This window comes from Triturus cristatus, chromosome 12, assembly GCF_964204655.1.
Source record: "Triturus cristatus chromosome 12, aTriCri1.1, whole genome shotgun sequence".
Classification (NCBI taxonomy): Eukaryota; Metazoa; Chordata; class Amphibia; order Caudata; family Salamandridae; genus Triturus; species Triturus cristatus.
The window spans coordinates 434,813,665-434,829,035 of record NC_140595.1 but is presented as its reverse complement, the minus strand read 5'-3'; positions in this window follow the sequence as shown (position 1 = coordinate 434,829,035).

The following is a 15,371-nucleotide window of genomic DNA, read 5'->3' as shown; positions in this document are numbered from 1 at the left end:
AAACTATGAATAGCATAATTACCATCTTCATTTTAGCCAATTCCTACCAGTTCAGCAATAGTGATGTTGTAACTTTTTATGCTTAAAACTTACCATCATACACAATTAGAAAGCTCAAAAAATGCCCTAATGTCTTTCATCTTACATCTTAGTTTTCAGTTTGGCATCCTGTCTACCCTGCTACTCATTTCATTACCAAGATAAATGTATACTACTGCTTGCTAGGTAACAGAGTGGCCCTCATGTCAGACAACATCTTGCATTAGCTTTATGATGTCAGGTCGCTGCTGGACCAATCGTCCTTGAGGAAGCTGAGCACACAGGAGGATGAGATATCAGAAGTTATGCATTAGGCTACTATCTGTATTCAGGACTGCAAGGCAAATAGGCGGGGGGATGGTAAAGGACTCTAAACCACTTCCAAACACTGGGGCCTTTTTGAAAGTGGGATGGAGATATAAACAAAAACAGAGATGATCCTTAACAACAATCCAACTTGAGAGTCAGAGTCCAACATACAGAGTGCAGGGGAAGAGGTTAAATAAGCTTCCTTCCGTGAGAATTTCACACTATCGTTCTAAAGTGAGGTAGTGCTTTTTAGCCTCAAAGGCAGCAATTTCCTCGAATGGAACATTGCAAGCACCAGGATCTAAAGCAGGCTTTAGTAGCATTGGAAGCAGTCAGTCTATTATAAACTATCAGGACCAACACAATGTGATCCATATTACTTCAATCTTGACACAAATTCTATTCAGGCACAGGCTCCGCCTATAAGGTAGTGAGGACATTCTGATGCTGTGAACGTCTTTTCAATGCCTAAAAGGAATGATTGCGATTTTTGCTTACCGTATAAATTGGTAAAATGATGCCGTATGCCGGAAGACTTTTTTTTTTTCTTCAGTCTCGGCACTGCAGAGAAACTCTGTTGTGAAACACTGCCACTGGTGGTCATTCAGTATAATCTGCAGATGGAAAAGTCCACTGTTAGCACATTTACTATAAGAAATACAAAAATCTGGTTTATTTTAGGGTAAATAGATCAATACTGTGGAGTCTGTAGAATTGTGAAAATCAGCAGCTCATTAGAAAATCAAATCTCAATTTGTGTTATTAACCTCCTATACTTCTCGGAATCCTATGCCTCATGTGCTAACACTCTCTAAACAACTGTAGCACATACATTAGGACATAGATAAATAGATATTTTTCCAGCCAAGTGGCAGTGTGCCCTTCTCACTGCATTTGTTTTACGATAGGGTACACCAGTAGCAATTAAGCCAGCTGATCAGTTGAGAGAGGAAGGGTTATGCTACAGTTAATGGGAATAATAAAAACTATGAATAGCATAATTACCATCTTCATTTTAGCCAATTCCTACCAGTTCAGCAATAGTGATGTTGTAACTTTTTATGCTTAAAACTTACCATCATACACAATTAGAAAGCTCAAAAAATGCCCTAATGTCTTTCATCTTACATCTTAGTTTTCAGTTTGGCATCCTGTCTACCCTGCTACTCATTTCATTACCAAGATAAATGTATACTACTGCTTGCTAGGTAACAGAGTGGCCCTCATGTCAGACAACATCTTGCTTTAGCTTTATGATGTCAGCTTGCTAGGCAACAGAGTGGCCCCCATGTCAGACAACATCGTGCTTTAGCTTTATGATGTCAGCTTGCTAGGCAACAGAGTAGCCCTCATGTCAGACAACATCTTGCATTAGCTTTATGATGTCAGGTCGCTGCTGGACCAATCGTCCTTGAGGAAGCTGAGCACACAGGAGGATGAGATATCAGAAGTTATGCATTAGGCTACTATCTGTATTCAGGACTGCAAGGCAAATAGGCGGGGGGATGGTAAAGGACTCTAAACCACTTCCAAACACTGGGGCCTTTTTGAAAGTGGGATGGAGATATAAACAAAAACAGAGATGATCCTTAACAACAATCCAACTTGAGAGTCAGAGTCCAACATACAGAGTGCAGGGGAAGAGGTTAAATAAGCTTCCTTCCGTGAGAATTTCACACTATCGTTCTAAAGTGAGGTAGTGCTTTTTAGCCTCAAAGGCAGCAATTTCCTCGAATGGAACATTGCAAGCACCAGGATCTAAAGCAGGCTTTAGTAGCATTGGAAGCAGTCAGTCTATTATAAACTATCAGGACCAACACAATGTGATCCATATTACTTCAATCTTGACACAAATTCTATTCAGGCACAGGCTCCGCCTATAAGGTAGTGAGGACATTCTGATGCTGTGAACGTCTTTTCAATGCCTAAAAGGAATGATTGCGATTTTTGCTTACCGTATAAATTGGTAAAATGATGCCGTATGCCGGAAGACTTTTTTTTTTTCTTCAGTCTCGGCACTGCAGAGAAACTCTGTTGTGAAACACTGCCACTGGTGGTCATTCAGTATAATCTGCAGATGGAAAAGTCCACTGTTAGCACATTTACTATAAGAAATACAAAAATCTGGTTTATTTTAGGGTAAATAGATCAATACTGTGGAGTCTGTAGAATTGTGAAAATCAGCAGCTCATTAGAAAATCAAATCTCAATTTGTGTTATTAACCTCCTATACTTCTCGGAATCCTATGCCTCATGTGCTAACACTCTCTAAACAACTGTAGCACATACATTAGGACATAGATAAATAGATATTTTTCCAGCCAAGTGGCAGTGTGCCCTTCTCACTGCATTTGTTTTACGATAGGGTACACCAGTAGCAATTAAGCCAGCTGATCAGTTGAGAGAGGAAGGGTTATGCTACAGTTAATGGGAATAATAAAAACTATGAATAGCATAATTACCATCTTCATTTTAGCCAATTCCTACCAGTTCAGCAATAGTGATGTTGTAACTTTTTATGCTTAAAACTTACCATCATACACAATTAGAAAGCTCAAAAAATGCCCTAATGTCTTTCATCTTACATCTTAGTTTTCAGTTTGGCATCCTGTCTACCCTGCTACTCATTTCATTACCAAGATAAATGTATACTACTGCTTGCTAGGTAACAGAGTGGCCCTCATGTCAGACAACATCTTGCTTTAGCTTTATGATGTCAGCTTGCTAGGCAACAGAGTGGCCCCCATGTCAGACAACATCGTGCTTTAGCTTTATGATGTCAGCTTGCTAGGCAACAGAGTAGCCCTCATGTCAGACAACATCTTGCATTAGCTTTATGATGTCAGGTCGCTGCTGGACCAATCGTCCTTGAGGAAGCTGAGCACACAGGAGGATGAGATATCAGAAGTTATGCATTAGGCTACTATCTGTATTCAGGACTGCAAGGCAAATAGGCGGGGGGATGGTAAAGGACTCTAAACCACTTCAAAGCACTGGGGCCTTTTTGAAAGTGGGATGGAGATATAAACAAAAACAGAGATGATCCTTAACAACAATCCAACTTGAGAGTCAGAGTCCAACATACAGAGTGCAGGGGAAGAGGTTAAATAAGCTTCCTTCCGTGAGAATTTCACACTATCGTTCTAAAGTGAGGTAGTGCTTTTTAGCCTCAAAGGCAGCAATTTCCTCGAATGGAACATTGCAAGCACCAGGATCTAAAGCAGGCTTTAGTAGCATTGGAAGCAGTCAGTCTATTATAAACTATCAGGACCAACACAATGTGATCCATATTACTTCAATCTTGACACAAATTCTATTCAGGCACAGGCTCCGCCTATAAGGTAGTGAGGACATTCTGATGCTGTGAACGTCTTTTCAATGCCTAAAAGGAATGATTGCGATTTTTGCTTACCGTATAAATTGGTAAAATGATGCCGTATGCCGGAAGACTTTTTTTTTTTTCTTCAGTCTCGGCACTGCAGAGAAACTCTGTTGTGAAACACTGCCACTGGTGGTCATTCAGTATAATCTGCAGATGGAAAAGTCCACTGTTAGCACATTTACTATAAGAAATACAAAAATCTGGTTTATTTTAGGGTAAATAGATCAATACTGTGGAGTCTGTAGAATTGTGAAAATCAACAGCTCATTAGAAAATCAAATCTCAATTTGTGTTATTAACCTCCTATACTTCTCGGAATCCTATGCCTCATGTGCTAACACTCTCTAAACAACTGTAGCACATACATTAGGACATAGATAAATAGATATTTTTCCAGCCAAGTGGCAGTGTGCCCTTCTCACTGCATTTGTTTTACGATAGGGTACACCAGTAGCAATTAAGCCAGCTGATCAGTTGAGAGAGGAAGGGTTATGCTACAGTTAATGGGAATAATAAAAACTATGAATAGCATAATTACCATCTTCATTTTAGCCAATTCCTACCAGTTCAGCAATAGTGATGTTGTAACTTTTTATGCTTAAAACTTACCATCATACACAATTAGAAAGCTCAAAAAATGCCCTAATGTCTTTCATCTTACATCTTAGTTTTCAGTTTGGCATCCTGTCTACCCTGCTACTCATTTCATTACCAAGATAAATGTATACTACTGCTTGCTAGGTAACAGAGTGGCCCTCATGTCAGACAACATCTTGCTTTAGCTTTATGATGTCAGCTTGCTAGGCAACAGAGTGGCCCTCATGTCAGACAACATCTTGCATTAGCTTTATGATGTCAGGTCGCTGCTGGACCAATCGTCCTTGAGGAAGCTGAGCACACAGGAGGATGAGATATCAGAAGTTATGCATTAGGCTACTATCTGTATTCAGGACTGCAAGGCAAATAGGCGGGGGGATGGTAAAGGACTCTAAACCACTTCCAAACACTGGGGCCTTTTTGAAAGTGGGATGGAGATATAAACAAAAACAGAGATGATCCTTAACAACAATCCAACTTTAGAGTCAGAGTCCAACATACAGAGTGCAGGGGAAGAGGTTAAATAAGCTTCCTTCCGTGAGAATTTCACACTATCGTTCTAAAGTGAGGTAGTGCTTTTTAGCCTCAAAGGCAGCAATTTCCTCGAATGGAACATTGCAAGCACCAGGATCTAAAGCAGGCTTTAGTAGCATTGGAAGCAGTCAGTCTATTATAAACTATCAGGACCAACACAATGTGATCCATATTACTTCAATCTTGACACAAATTCTATTCAGGCACAGGCTCCGCCTATAAGGTAGTGAGGACATTCTGATGCTGTGAACGTCTTTTCAATGCCTAAAAGGAATGATTGCGATTTTTGCTTACCGTATAAATTGGTAAAATGATGCCGTATGCCGGAAGACTTTTTTTTTTTTTTCTTCAGTCTCGGCACTGCAGAGAAACTCTGTTGTGAAACACTGCCACTGGTGGTCATTCAGTATAATCTGCAGATGGAAAAGTCCACTGTTAGCACATTTACTATAAGAAATACAAAAATCTGGTTTATTTTAGGGTAAATAGATCAATACTGTGGAGTCTGTAGAATTGTGAAAATCAACAGCTCATTAGAAAATCAAATCTCAATTTGTGTTATTAACCTCCTATACTTCTCGGAATCCTATGCCTCATGTGCTAACACTCTCTAAACAACTGTAGCACATACATTAGGACATAGATAAATAGATATTTTTCCAGCCAAGTGGCAGTGTGCCCTTCTCACTGCATTTGTTTTACGATAGGGTACACCAGTAGCAATTAAGCCAGCTGATCAGTTGAGAGAGGAAGGGTTATGCTACAGTTAATGGGAATAATAAAAACTATGAATAGCATAATTACCATCTTCATTTTAGCCAATTCCTACCAGTTCAGCAATAGTGATGTTGTAACTTTTTATGCTTAAAACTTACCATCATACACAATTAGAAAGCTCAAAAAATGCCCTAATGTCTTTCATCTTACATCTTAGTTTTCAGTTTGGCATCCTGTCTACCCTGCTACTCATTTCATTACCAAGATAAATGTATACTACTGCTTGCTAGGTAACAGAGTGGCCCTCATGTCAGACAACATCTTGCTTTAGCTTTATGATGTCAGCTTGCTAGGCAACAGAGTGGCCCCCATGTCAGACAACATCTTGCATTAGCTTTATGATGTCAGGTCGCTGCTGGACCAATCGTCCTTGAGGAAGCTGAGCACACAGGAGGATGAGATATCAGAAGTTATGCATTAGGCTACTATCTGTATTCAGGACTGCAAGGCAAATAGGCGGGGGGATGGTAAAGGACTCTAAACCACTTCCAAACACTGGGGCCTTTTTGAAAGTGGGATGGAGATATAAACAAAAACAGAGATGATCCTTAACAACAATCCAACTTGAGAGTCAGAGTCCAACATACAGAGTGCAGGGGAAGAGGTTAAATAAGCTTCCTTCCGTGAGAATTTCACACTATCGTTCTAAAGTGAGGTAGTGCTTTTTAGCCTCAAAGGCAGCAATTTCCTCGAATGGAACATTGCAAGCACCAGGATCTAAAGCAGGCTTTAGTAGCATTGGAAGCAGTCAGTCTATTATAAACTATCAGGACCAACACAATGTGATCCATATTACTTCAATCTTGACACAAATTCTATTCAGGCACAGGCTCCGCCTATAAGGTAGTGAGGACATTCTGATGCTGTGAACGTCTTTTCAATGCCTAAAAGGAATGATTGCGATTTTTGCTTACCGTATAAATTGGTAAAATGATGCCGTATGCCGGAAGACTTTTTTTTTTTTTCTTCAGTCTCGGCACTGCAGAGAAACTCTGTTGTGAAACACTGCCACTGGTGGTCATTCAGTATAATCTGCAGATGGAAAAGTCCACTGTTAGCACATTTACTATAAGAAATACAAAAATCTGGTTTATTTTAGGGTAAATAGATCAATACTGTGGAGTCTGTAGAATTGTGAAAATCAACAGCTCATTAGAAAATCAAATCTCAATTTGTGTTATTAACCTCCTATACTTCTCGGAATCCTATGCCTCATGTGCTAACACTCTCTAAACAACTGTAGCACATACATAAGGACATAGATAAATAGATATTTTTCCAGCCAAGTGGCAGTGTGCCCTTCTCACTGCATTTGTTTTACGATAGGGTACACCAGTAGCAATTAAGCCAGCTGATCAGTTGAGAGAGGAAGGGTTATGCTACAGTTAATGGGAATAATAAAAACTATGAATAGCATAATTACCATCTTCATTTTAGCCAATTCCTACCAGTTCAGCAATAGTGATGTTGTAACTTTTTATGCTTAAAACTTACCATCATACACAATTAGAAAGCTCAAAAAATGCCCTAATGTCTTTCATCTTACATCTTAGTTTTCAGTTTGGCATCCTGTCTACCCTGCTACTCATTTCATTACCAAGATAAATGTATACTACTGCTTGCTAGGTAACAGAGTGGCCCTCATGTCAGACAACATCTTGCATTAGCTTTATGATGTCAGGTCGCTGCTGGACCAATCGTCCTTGAGGAAGCTGAGCACACAGGAGGATGAGATATCAGAAGTTATGCATTAGGCTACTATCTGTATTCAGGACTGCAAGGCAAATAGGCGGGGGGATGGTAAAGGACTCTAAACCACTTCCAAACACTGGGGCCTTTTTGAAAGTGGGATGGAGATATAAACAAAAACAGAGATGATCCTTAACAACAATCCAACTTGAGAGTCAGAGTCCAACATACAGAGTGCAGGGGAAGAGGTTAAATAAGCTTCCTTCCGTGAGAATTTCACACTATCGTTCTAAAGTGAGGTAGTGCTTTTTAGCCTCAAAGGCAGCAATTTCCTCGAATGGAACATTGCAAGCACCAGGATCTAAAGCAGGCTTTAGTAGCATTGGAAGCAGTCAGTCTATTATAAACTATCAGGACCAACACAATGTGATCCATATTACTTCAATCTTGACACAAATTCTATTCAGGCACAGGCTCCGCCTATAAGGTAGTGAGGACATTCTGATGCTGTGAACGTCTTTTCAATGCCTAAAAGGAATGATTGCGATTTTTGCTTACCGTATAAATTGGTAAAATGATGCCGTATGCCGGAAGACTTTTTTTTTTTCTTCAGTCTCGGCACTGCAGAGAAACTCTGTTGTGAAACACTGCCACTGGTGGTCATTCAGTATAATCTGCAGATGGAAAAGTCCACTGTTAGCACATTTACTATAAGAAATACAAAAATCTGGTTTATTTTAGGGTAAATAGATCAATACTGTGGAGTCTGTAGAATTGTGAAAATCAACAGCTCATTAGAAAATCAAATCTCAATTTGTGTTATTAACCTCCTATACTTCTCGGAATCCTATGCCTCATGTGCTAACACTCTCTAAACAACTGTAGCACATACATTAGGACATAGATAAATAGATATTTTTCCAGCCAAGTGGCAGTGTGCCCTTCTCACTGCATTTGTTTTACGATAGGGTACACCAGTAGCAATTAAGCCAGCTGATCAGTTGAGAGAGGAAGGGTTATGCTACAGTTAATGGGAATAATAAAAACTATGAATAGCATAATTACCATCTTCATTTTAGCCAATTCCTACCAGTTCAGCAATAGTGATGTTGTAACTTTTTATGCTTAAAACTTACCATCATACACAATTAGAAAGCTCAAAAAATGCCCTAATGTCTTTCATCTTACATCTTAGTTTTCAGTTTGGCATCCTGTCTACCCTGCTACTCATTTCATTACCAAGATAAATGTATACTACTGCTTGCTAGGTAACAGAGTGGCCCTCATGTCAGACAACATCTTGCTTTAGCTTTATGATGTCAGCTTGCTAGGCAACAGAGTGGCCCCCATGTCAGACAACATCGTGCTTTAGCTTTATGATGTCAGCTTGCTAGGCAACAGAGTAGCCCTCATGTCAGACAACATCTTGCATTAGCTTTATGATGTCAGGTCGCTGCTGGACCAATCGTCCTTGAGGAAGCTGAGCACACAGGAGGATGAGATATCAGAAGTTATGCATTAGGCTACTATCTGTATTCAGGACTGCAAGGCAAATAGGCGGGGGGATGGTAAAGGAATCTAAACCACTTCAAAGCACTGGGGCCTTTTTGAAAGTGGGATGGAGATATAAACAAAAACAGAGATGATCCTTAACAACAATCCAACTTGAGAGTCAGAGTCCAACATACAGAGTGCAGGGGAAGAGGTTAAATAAGCTTCCTTCCGTGAGAATTTCACACTATCGTTCTAAAGTGAGGTAGTGCTTTTTAGCCTCAAAGGCAGCAATTTCCTCGAATGGAACATTGCAAGCACCAGGATCTAAAGCAGGCTTTAGTAGCATTGGAAGCAGTCAGTCTATTATAAACTATCAGGACCAACACAATGTGATCCATATTACTTCAATCTTGACACAAATTCTATTCAGGCACAGGCTCCGCCTATAAGGTAGTGAGGACATTCTGATGCTGTGAACGTCTTTTCAATGCCTAAAAGGAATGATTGCGATTTTTGCTTACCGTATAAATTGGTAAAATGATGCCGTATGCCGGAAGACTTTTTTTTTTTTTTCTTCAGTCTCGGCACTGCAGAGAAACTCTGTTGTGAAACACTGCCACTGGTGGTCATTCAGTATAATCTGCAGATGGAAAAGTCCACTGTTAGCACATTTACTATAAGAAATACAAAAATCGGGTTTATTTTAGGGTAAATAGATCAATACTGTGGAGTCTGTAGAATTGTGAAAATCAACAGCTCATTAGAAAATCAAATCTCAATTTGTGTTATTAACCTCCTATACTTCTCGGAATCCTATGCCTCATGTGCTAACACTCTCTAAACAACTGTAGCACATACATTAGGACATAGATAAATAGATATTTTTCCAGCCAAGTGGCAGTGTGCCCTTCTCACTGCATTTGTTTTACGATAGGGTACACCAGTAGCAATTAAGCCAGCTGATCAGTTGAGAGAGGAAGGGTTATGCTACAGTTAATGGGAATAATAAAAACTATGAATAGCATAATTACCATCTTCATTTTAGCCAATTCCTACCAGTTCAGCAATAGTGATGTTGTGACTTTTTATGCTTAAAACTTACCATCATACACAATTGGAAAGCTCAAAAAATGCCCTAATGTCTTTCATCTTACATCTTAGTTTTCAGTTTGGCATCCTGTCTACCCTGCTACTCATTTCATTACCAAGATAAATGTATACTACTGCTTGCTAGGTAACAGAGTGGCCCTCATGTCAGACAACATCTTGCTTTAGCTTTATGATGTCAGCTTGCTAGGCAACAGAGTGGCCCTCATGTCAGACAACATCTTGCATTAGCTTTATGATGTCAGGTCGCTGCTGGACCAATCGTCCTTGAGGAAGCTGAGCACACAGGAGGATGAGATATCAGAAGTTATGCATTAGGCTACTATCTGTATTCAGGACTGCAAGGCAAATAGGTGGGGGGGATGGTAAAGGACTCTAAACCACTTCAAAGCACTGGGGCCTTTTTGAAAGTGGGATGGAGATATAAACAAAAACAGAGATGATCCTTAACAACAATCCAACTTGAGAGTCAGAGTCCAACATACAGAGTGCAGGGGAAGAGGTTAAATAAGCTTCCTTCCGTGAGAATTTCACACTATCGTTCTAAAGTGAGGTAGTGCTTTTTAGCCTCAAAGGCAGCAATTTCCTCGAATGGAACATTGCAAGCACCAGGATCTAAAGCAGGCTTTAGTAGCATTGGAAGCAGTCAGTCTATTATAAACTATCAGGACCAACACAATGTGATCCATATTACTTCAATCTTGACACAAATTCTATTCAGGCACAGGCTCCGCCTATAAGGTAGTGAGGACATTCTGATGCTGTGAACGTCTTTTCAATGCCTAAAAGGAATGATTGCAATTTTTGCTTACCGTATAAATTGGTAAAATGATGCCGTATGCCGGAAGACTTTTTTTTTTTTCTTCAGTCTCGGCACTGCAGAGAAACTCTGTTGTGAAACACTGCCACTGGTGGTCATTCAGTATAATCTGCAGATGGAAAAGTCCACTGTTAGCACATTTACTATAAGAAATACAAAAATCTGGTTTATTTTAGGGTAAATAGATCAATACTGTGGAGTCTGTAGAATTGTGAAAATCAACAGCTCATTAGAAAATCAAATCTCAATTTGTGTTATTAACCTCCTATACTTCTCGGAATCCTATGCCTCATGTGCTAACACTCTCTAAACAACTGTAGCACATACATTAGGACATAGATAAATAGATATTTTTCCAGCCAAGTGGCAGTGTGCCCTTCTCACTGCATTTGTTTTACGATAGGGTACACCAGTAGCAATTAAGCCAGCTGATCAGTTGAGAGAGGAAGGGTTATGCTACAGTTAATGGGAATAATAAAAACTATGAATAGCATAATTACCATCTTCATTTTAGCCAATTCCTACCAGTTCAGCAATAGTGATGTTGTAACTTTTTATGCTTAAAACTTACCATCATACACAATTAGAAAGCTCAAAAAATGCCCTAATGTCTTTCATCTTACATCTTAGTTTTCAGTTTGGCATCCTGTATACCCTGCTACTCATTTCATTACCAAGATAAATGTATACTACTGCTTGCTAGGTAACAGAGTGGCCCTCATGTCAGACAACATCTTGCTTTAGCTTTATGATGTCAGCTTGCTAGGCAACAGAGTGGCCCTCATGTCAGACAACATCTTGCATTAGCTTTATGATGTCAGGTCGCTGCTGGACCAATCGTCCTTGAGGAAGCTGAGCACACAGGAGGATGAGATATCAGAAGTTATGCATTAGGCTACTATCTGTATTCAGGACTGCAAGGCAAATAGGCGGGGGGATGGTAAAGGACTCTAAACCACTTCCAAACACTGGGGCCTTTTTGAAAGTGGGATGGAGATATAAACAAAAACAGAGATGATCCTTAACAACAATCCAACTTTAGAGTCAGAGTCCAACATACAGAGTGCAGGGGAAGAGGTTAAATAAGCTTCCTTCCGTGAGAATTTCACACTATCGTTCTAAAGTGAGGTAGTGCTTTTTAGCCTCAAAGGCAGCAATTTCCTCGAATGGAACATTGCAAGCACCAGGATCTAAAGCAGGCTTTAGTAGCATTGGAAGCAGTCAGTCTATTATAAACTATCAGGACCAACACAATGTGATCCATATTACTTCAATCTTGACACAAATTCTATTCAGGCACAGGCTCCGCCTATAAGGTAGTGAGGACATTCTGATGCTGTGAACGTCTTTTCAATGCCTAAAAGGAATGATTGCGATTTTTGCTTACCGTATAAATTGGTAAAATGATGCCGTATGCCGGAAGACTTTTTTTTTTTTTTCTTCAGTCTCGGCACTGCAGAGAAACTCTGTTGTGAAACACTGCCACTGGTGGTCATTCAGTATAATCTGCAGATGGAAAAGTCCACTGTTAGCACATTTACTATAAGAAATACAAAAATCTGGTTTATTTTAGGGTAAATAGATCAATACTGTGGAGTCTGTAGAATTGTGAAAATCAACAGCTCATTAGAAAATCAAATCTCAATTTGTGTTATTAACCTCCTATACTTCTCGGAATCCTATGCCTCATGTGCTAACACTCTCTAAACAACTGTAGCACATACATTAGGACATAGATAAATAGATATTTTTCCAGCCAAGTGGCAGTGTGCCCTTCTCACTGCATTTGTTTTACGATAGGGTACACCAGTAGCAATTAAGCCAGCTGATCAGTTGAGAGAGGAAGGGTTATGCTACAGTTAATGGGAATAATAAAAACTATGAATAGCATAATTACCATCTTCATTTTAGCCAATTCCTACCAGTTCAGCAATAGTGATGTTGTAACTTTTTATGCTTAAAACTTACCATCATACACAATTAGAAAGCTCAAAAAATGCCCTAATGTCTTTCATCTTACATCTTAGTTTTCAGTTTGGCATCCTGTCTACCCTGCTACTCATTTCATTACCAAGATAAATGTATACTACTGCTTGCTAGGTAACAGAGTGGCCCTCATGTCAGACAACATCTTGCATTAGCTTTATGATGTCAGGTCGCTGCTGGACCAATCGTCCTTGAGGAAGCTGAGCACACAGGAGGATGAGATATCAGAAGTTATGCATTAGGCTACTATCTGTATTCAGGACTGCAAGGCAAATAGGCGGGGGGATGGTAAAGGACTCTAAACCACTTCCAAACACTGGGGCCTTTTTGAAAGTGGGATGGAGATATAAACAAAAACAGAGATGATCCTTAACAACAATCCAACTTTAGAGTCAGAGTCCAACATACAGAGTGCAGGGGAAGAGGTTAAATAAGCTTCCTTCCGTGAGAATTTCACACTATCGTTCTAAAGTGAGGTAGTGCTTTTTAGCCTCAAAGGCAGCAATTTCCTCGAATGGAACATTGCAAGCACCAGGATCTAAAGCAGGCTTTAGTAGCATTGGAAGCAGTCAGTCTATTATAAACTATCAGGACCAACACAATGTGATCCATATTACTTCAATCTTGACACAAATTCTATTCAGGCACAGGCTCCGCCTATAAGGTAGTGAGGACATTCTGATGCTGTGAACGTCTTTTCAATGCCTAAAAGGAATGATTGCGATTTTTGCTTACCGTATAAATTGGTAAAATGATGCCGTATGCCGGAAGACTTTTTTTTTTTTTTCTTCAGTCTCGGCACTGCAGAGAAACTCTGTTGTGAAACACTGCCACTGGTGGTCATTCAGTATAATCTGCAGATGGAAAAGTCCACTGTTAGCACATTTACTATAAGAAATACAAAAATCTGGTTTATTTTAGGGTAAATAGATCAATACTGTGGAGTCTGTAGAATTGTGAAAATCAACAGCTCATTAGAAAATCAAATCTCAATTTGTGTTATTAACCTCCTATACTTCTCGGAATCCTATGCCTCATGTGCTAACACTCTCTAAACAACTGTAGCACATACATTAGGACATAGATAAATAGATATTTTTCCAGCCAAGTGGCAGTGTGCCCTTCTCACTGCATTTGTTTTACGATAGGGTACACCAGTAGCAATTAAGCCAGCTGATCAGTTGAGAGAGGAAGGGTTATGCTACAGTTAATGGGAATAATAAAAACTATGAATAGCATAATTACCATCTTCATTTTAGCCAATTCCTACCAGTTCAGCAATAGTGATGTTGTAACTTTTTATGCTTAAAACTTACCATCATACACAATTAGAAAGCTCAAAAAATGCCCTAATGTCTTTCATCTTACATCTTAGTTTTCAGTTTGGCATCCTGTCTACCCTGCTACTCATTTCATTACCAAGATAAATGTATACTACTGCTTGCTAGGTAACAGAGTGGCCCTCATGTCAGACAACATCTTGCTTTAGCTTTATGATGTCAGCTTGCTAGGCAACAGAGTGGCCCCCATGTCAGACAACATCTTGCATTAGCTTTATGATGTCAGGTCGCTGCTGGACCAATCGTCCTTGAGGAAGCTGAGCACACAGGAGGATGAGATATCAGAAGTTATGCATTAGGCTACTATCTGTATTCAGGACTGCAAGGCAAATAGGCGGGGGGATGGTAAAGGACTCTAAACCACTTCCAAACACTGGGGCCTTTTTGAAAGTGGGATGGAGATATAAACAAAAACAGAGATGATCCTTAACAACAATCCAACTTGAGAGTCAGAGTCCAACATACAGAGTGCAGGGGAAGAGGTTAAATAAGCTTCCTTCCGTGAGAATTTCACACTATCGTTCTAAAGTGAGGTAGTGCTTTTTAGCCTCAAAGGCAGCAATTTCCTCGAATGGAACATTGCAAGCACCAGGATCTAAAGCAGGCTTTAGTAGCATTGGAAGCAGTCAGTCTATTATAAACTATCAGGACCAACACAATGTGATCCATATTACTTCAATCTTGACACAAATTCTATTCAGGCACAGGCTCCGCCTATAAGGTAGTGAGGACATTCTGATGCTGTGAACGTCTTTTCAATGCCTAAAAGGAATGATTGCAATTTTTGCTTACCGTATAAATTGGTAAAATGATGCCGTATGCCGGAAGACTTTTTTTTTTTTCTTCAGTCTCGGCACTGCAGAGAAACTCTGTTGTGAAACACTGCCACTGGTGGTCATTCAGTATAATCTGCAGATGGAAAAGTCCACTGTTAGCACATTTACTATAAGAAATACAAAAATCTGGTTTATTTTAGGGTAAATAGATCAATACTGTGGAGTCTGTAGAATTGTGAAAATCAACAGCTCATTAGAAAATCACATCTCAATTTGTGTTATTAACCTCCTATACTTCTCGGAATCCTATGCCTCATGTGCTAACACTCTCTAAACAACTGTAGCACATACATTAGGACATAGATAAATAGATATTTTTCCAGCCAAGTGGCAGTGTGCCCTTCTCACTGCATTTGTTTTACGATAGGGTACACCAGTAGCAATTAAGCCAGCTGATCAGTTGAGAGAGGAAGGGTTATGCTACAGTTAATGGGAATAATAAAAACTATGAATAGCATAAT